The sequence below is a fragment of the Tamandua tetradactyla genome, chromosome 5 (genome assembly GCF_023851605.1).
Source record: "Tamandua tetradactyla isolate mTamTet1 chromosome 5, mTamTet1.pri, whole genome shotgun sequence".
Taxonomy (NCBI): domain Eukaryota; kingdom Metazoa; phylum Chordata; class Mammalia; order Pilosa; family Myrmecophagidae; genus Tamandua; species Tamandua tetradactyla.
The window spans coordinates 21,565,105-21,572,003 of NC_135331.1; positions in this window are offsets into that span (position 1 = coordinate 21,565,105).

Consider the following 6,899-nt stretch of genomic DNA (forward strand, 5'->3'; position numbering starts at 1 on the left):
TGAAGTGGACTGAATCGTGGCCCCCAAAGATACCAGGTCCCAATCACTGAAACCTGTGACTGTTACCTTATTTGGAAAAAGGGTCTTTGCAGGTGTGATTAAGCTAAGGCTCTTGAGATGTGGAGGCAATCCTGAATTTTCCAGATGGACCCTGAACACAATCACATGTATCCTTATAAGAGACGGGTGGGCTTGAGGACAGGAGGGAAGGCAGTGCAGCCACCAAGGCATAGATGGGCCACGCCGCCACAAGCCAAGGAATGTCAGCAGCCACCAGAAGCAGGAAGAGGCAAGCAACAGAGTCTCCGTGGGAGCCTTGGGAGGGATCTCCCAAAATCTCACTGATTTTTTAACTTCTGGCCTCCAGAACCGTGAGAAAACACATTTCTGCCAATTTTAAGCCTCCACGTTTATGGTGGTTTATTACAGCACCCCCAGGAAACCTATAGCAAGGGATCTTTTTTTCCTTTTTATTAATTTTTAATTGTTAAAAAATATATAACAACAAGTAAACACAAAGATTCTTAACTTATGATCATTCTGTTCTACATATATAATCAGTAATTCACAATATCATCCCATAGTTGCATTATTCATCATCATGATCATTTCTTAGAACATTTGCATCAATTCAGAAAAAGAAATTAAAAGACCACAGAAAAAAATTCTTACATACCATACCTCTTACCCCTCCCTTTCATTAATCACTAGTATTTCAATCTAAATTTATTTTAACATTTGTTCCTCCTATTATTTATTTTTATTCCATATGTTTTACTCATCTGTTGATAAGGTAGATAAAAGAAGCATCAGACACAAGGTTTTCACAACCACACAGTCACATTGTGAAAGCTATATCATTATACAATCATCCTCAAGAAACATGGCTACTGGAACACAGCTCTACATTTTCAGGCAGTTCCCTCCAGCCTCTCCATTACATCTTGACTAACAAGGTGATATCTACTTAATGCGTAAGAATAACCTCCAGGATAACCTCTCGACTCTGTTTGGAATCTCTCAGCCATTGACACTTTATTTTGTCTCATTTCACTCTTCCCCCTTTTGGTCAAGAAGGTTTTCTCAATCCCTTGATGCTGAGTCTCAGCTCATTCTTTTTTTTTTTTTTAATTAAAGAAAAAAAAGAAATTAACACAACATTTAGAAATCATTCCATTCTACATATGCAATCAGTAATTCTTAACATCATCACATAGATACATGATCATCATTTCTTAGTACATTTGCATCGATTTAGGAAAAGAACTAGCAAAACAACAGAAAAAGATATAGAATGTTAATATAGAGAAAAAAATAAAAATAATAATAATAAAAAAAGACACAAACAAACAAACAAAAAAGACTATAGCTCAGATGCAGCTTCATTCAGTGTTTTAACATGATTACTTTACAATTAGGTATTATTGTGCTGTCCATTTTTGAGTTTTTGTATCTAGTCCTGTTGCACAGTCTGTATCCCTTCAGCTCCAATTACCCATTATCTTACCCTGTTTCTAACTCCTGCTGGACTCTGTTACCAATGACATATTCCAAGTTTATTCTCTAATGTCGGTTCACATCAGTGGGACCATACAGTATTTGTCCTTTCGTTTTTGGCTAGTTTCACTCAGCATAATGTTCTCTAGGTCCATCCATGTTATTACATGCTTCATAAGTTTATTCTGTCTTAAAGCTGCATAATATTCCATCGTATGTATATACCACAGTTTGTTTAGCCACTCGTCTGTTGATGGACATTTTGGCAGTTTCCATCTCTTTGCAATTGTAAATAATGCTGCTATAAACATTGGTGTGCAAATGTCTGTTTGTGTCTTTGCCCTTAAGTCCTCTGAGTAGATATCAGCTCATTCTTTATTTCTGTCCCACATGGCCAGGAAGGTCCACACCCCTGGGAGTCATGTCCCACATAGACAGGGGGAGGGCAGAGTTTGCTTGTTGTGTTGGCTGGAGAGAGAGGCCACATCTGAGCAACAAAAAAGGTTCTCTTGGGGGTGACTCTTAGGCCTACTGTTAAGTAGACTTGACCTATCCTTTGTGGGGTTAAGTTTCATATGAACAAACCCCAAGATTGGGGGCTCAGCCTATTGCTTTGCTTGTCCACACCGCTTGTGAGAATATCAAGAACTCAACTTGGGAAAGTTGAATTTTCCCCCTTTCTCATCATTCCCCGAAGGGGACTTTGCAAGTACTTTTTTATTCACTGTTCAAATCACTCTGGGGTTTATTGGGGTATCACTCTGAACAAACCAACAAAATCTCACGCCCTACTCAAGGTTCCATGTACTTATGGTGTTCAATCAAGCTGTCCGCATAAGTTATAGTAGGAAATGCACTAAACAAAATATAAATTTTGTAGCAAACAAACATTTTTTGCTTTAGTCTCACACGTAAGTTAAAATTTTAAAATATGAATTACCATCTATTTTCAACACCCTGCAGTAATGACATTTCTTTGTTCTTCCTCATGCAAAAGCATGTTTTTAATTTGTACATTTAGTCAGCATCATTGTACACTCTAGGCATTCCTAAATGATACCATCTCAGTCTTTGTTGTCTATCTACAGTAAGGGGTCTTCCCAGCGACCACACAGCAAGAAAGTAGAGCTGTTGGGCTTTGGATATAATACGCACTCAGTAAGTGTTTGCTGTTATTAATATTACTAGGCTGCATGAGGGGAGGCTGAGTCTATAAGGGTGAGATGTCGCAAGCTCATGAACTTGGCCCTCTCCCCCCATCCCAACGGATGTGGTTGGGGAGGGACAGGCTGAGAAACCACGGTTTGATGATTCACTTTTAGAGGATGCTATTAACACTGGCTGGACCTGATTCAGGAAAATGAAGAAACTTTGCAGGGTGAGCACCTCACCCCCACGGAGTCACTTCCAATCCCTAGAATTAGCTCCACCAGCCAAACTGGTCCTGCAGAATGATTTGAGAGCTGGAATCAGTGAGTTTGCAACTCATGGGCCAGATGTGGTGGCCCGAAAAAGATAAGGTGGCTCCCCTGTGTCTGACAGCATCCTTCCACCCCCACACACCCCCACACACTTTATTTATTGTTGACTTAATTCTCTGCCCTCTTTGGTTCAGAGTAAACAATGTCTGTTGAATGCATGTATGTCCGTAACCTAAAGGTAGGAACTGGTAGCCTGGATAGTGACGCTGGCTTGCAAAGGGTTTTTGTGGTTTTTCCCTTCCCTTCTGCCCTTCCCTCCTTCTCCCAAACAATTCAATCCAGAATCCATTAGGCGGATCTAAGCAACGTAAGCATCTGCAAAGGGAGTCGGCATGGTGGCCCATACAGGGGTGGCAGAGTGTAAACAGATGAGGAAGACTTCTGCATGGGATAGGGGGTGACCCAGAGCCAGTGGTCAGAGCTCATGCAAATGAAGAGGGTGTCCTCAGGCAAATGAGGAGGGCATACTCCTGGAAAGGCAGCCTGGCCCGGGGTGACGAAGCTTGAGTGGGGTATAAAGTGCATCCCAGCTGGAGAGAGGTCAGTGGGAAATTGTTACATATTAGTTATTGATCAGACAAGTAAATATATTGAGGACAATGAGAATGAGGTCTCTCACTTTTAGAAAAGGGTGTAATAAATAGGAGAAAGGAAAAATGAGAATTAAACTTGTAGAGTGAGAATGGAATTGGAGCTATCAGGGTGAACTCATGCTTTTCAATATAAATAGATGATTATAGGAACAAATACAGATATAAATGTGTGCGTGTGTGGAAGTCTGCCCCCTAAGAGGGCAGTAACACCCCAATCACAGGAAGCAAACTAGCACCCAGATCTTGGTTTTTAAACGCCATACTCCACTAAAAGGAGCCTGAGCTCTCTGGGAAAATAGATGATTTCAGGCCTAAGAACAGGGAAAGTACAAAACAAGCCTTGACTACCTTGTGCTGGAGATTAAAGAAGTACTTAAGGAATGATGTGGACATGTCAAAAGGACATCCTGGGATAATTTGAGCACCCAAAGAAATAATAACAGTAATGGGCTGTATCTTGTGGAATCCCAGATTCATACATATGTAAATAAATGAATGGAAAGTTTAATGATGGATAGAATATTTCCCTAAATCTCAAAGTACTTCCCTAAGAAGTATTAAATTTCCAAGAGGAGAAGAGTAACTCACCATTTGAAAAGCTTGGCAGACATCACCTTATTCAGGCGACCAAAGTTAATTTAATCATAAGGAAACATCAGACAAATTGAAATTGAAGGACATTCAACAAAATAACTGGCCTGTCCTCTTCCAAAGTGTCCAGGTCATGAGAGTAAAAAAAAAAAAAAAAGAGTGAGAGGCCCTTCTATTTGGGGGGAGATTCAGGAGACAGGACAACTAAATGCAGCATGTGACCCTAAACTGGATGCTTTTACTATAAAGAATATTATTGGGACAATTGGCAAAATGAATGGGAGCTAAATGTTTGATCACAGAAGCGTATCTGTTCATTGTCCTATACTGGCTATTGTGGTTACAGAGAATTTCCCGATTTTACTGGTTGTATCGTGGTTATGGAGAATGTCATTCTTTGGAAGAAATACACATAATAGTCATCAGGGTGGTGGGGTACTATGTCAGCAATTTGTGCTGAAATAGTTCTCTTTACTGTACCTGTAACTTTTCTCTAAGTTAGAGATTGTGTCAAAAGAAAAAGAAATAAATGCTCTAGTGGTTTGTTTTTTTTTTAAATATTTGAATTGGTTTTGCCAACACCTAAAACTCAAAAGATTTTACCTACAAATCTAGCTTTCTGTTTTCTCCTGACAAATCTGAAAGCTGGCAACCCTGCAATCACTAGCCAGGTGTTTAGATGGGTCTTGTGACCCCCCAGTTCTTCAAAAGTCTCCACCACTCTTTTTATGTACCGCCCAACCCACCAGCTCTGTTTACAATACTAGTCTGGTCCCTGATGCCAGCCCAACCCCTGTCATAAGCTATGGGAAGGCAAGAACCCATCCCAGAGCAGGCACTTAAAACTTTTTTTGGTGGATAAATGGATAGATATTTGGATGGACAGATGGGTGAGTGGATGGATGGATGGGTGGATGGGTGGGTGGGTGGGTAGATGAATGGATGGATGGATGGACAAACTTTCAAGATACTCCATTAACTCAGAGCAATGACATATTTAGCACATCAAGCCTAAGTTGTATGACAAGATGATTCTTGTAGACTCGAATTTCTTGTATCAGCGGCAGTCTCTGGGTGGTTTGGATGTGATGGAGCAAGTTGAGAAACCAGGGTGTTGCCTGATGCCAGAGGTCCCATGTGGGCTGTGATCTCCCAGAGGAGTCTGAAAGATGGGTGGAGTTTTGGTACTGGGCCGTGTGCTAGGAGGGCAGGTGAGGCTTTGAGAAGATGGTATCTTAGAATGCCCAAGGCAGTGAGGTTGGGTGGGGTGGGAATGCAGTACAGCTGATGGCTTGGGCTACTATCCATGGGAGATCTGACTTGATGGGGCACGTCAGGGTCTGGGTTATGAGCAAGAGGTGATGATGGCGTCGTCTCCCCCAGCTCCTCTCACTTCCTCATTTTAGTTGGGCCATCACTTTAGCTTGGAACACTTCTTCTCTAATCTTCCCCTGAAACTGAAAACATTTAATAAGGTTCAACCGATATTTTTCTGGCACTAGTGATTTCCCATTGCCTTTAGAATAAAAACCAAACTTTTATCATCTCCACCTGATCCAACACACTCCAGCCCCTGATAACTTCCTGGGCTCAAGTCCTACTCCACTCATCTCCCACCCTCACTTGCTCCACTCCCATCTGCTTCCCTGAAACCCTGGTTCCTTGCCCACACCAAACTCTTAGCCACCAAAAGTCTTCTGCACATGCTCCCCTCCCCCCAAGGTTTAACTGGCCTGTCTCCTACTTCTCCTTCAGGTCTCAGCTCAAATGTCTCCTCTTCAGAGAGGAGGAGACCCCCCTACATCCTTTTTCAACTAGCAGCCCTCTGTCATCCTGTCACTTTACTCTGCTTTAGTTTTTTCATTTATATTTATCAGTGTCTGAACTTTTCTTATTTTCTTGTTTATTGTTTGTCTCCCCAACTAGATTGTCAACTCCACAAGGGCAAGATTTTTATCACCTTATCAATTGATGCCTAGCAGAGGGATGTGGAATGAATATTTATTCTGGAAGGAATGAAAGGCTCCCAACTCATGTTGGATATTTGGATAAGGTGGGCACTGAATTTTAGGACACGAGCTTCTAGGTAGGTTGCTGCTAAGGTGAACTGTGATCGAGGTTGTGAGGAGCTGTTGGGGGGGAGTTAGGTTTTGGGAAACAAAGCCTCATTCAGGGATGGTCGTGTTGGATTTTAAGCTGGACTCGATATAACAGGTAACAGTAGATGATTAACATTAGCCGTATGGACTCACAGGAGGACAGGTGAGCAGTGGCCGAGTTAGCTGATAACCCGAGCAGCGCCCAACAGGTTTAAGGTCATTGAAGGTGAAGAACCCAGAGTTTCCTCTGCTTGTGGCTAAAGAGAACCGTGACCCAAACACAGACGCTGAATTTGGAAAGAAAGGTGGCTGGGTTGGGTTGCACCCTGGCCAGGTGGGTGGGTCGTGAGCTGTGACCTGGCCCGAGCCGGCTCGCCAGGTGTGGGGGCAAAGCCGGGGGCGGCGGGGCGGTACACCTGGAGAAGGATCACCTGGGGAGCAGCTCACCTGGAGTCCGCGCGCTTCCGCGCCCAGCGGCCGGCCCCGCCCCCCGGCCAATGGCCACCCGGAGGCCCGAGGCGGCGGGCGCGGATTGGGCGAGCGGGAGTGGCGGCGCGTGCGGATTGGGCGCGGGCGGGCGGGGGCGTGGCGGCGCGGCGAGCCGCTTAGGCGCTCGGCCTGCGGGCGGCGCTGGGCGC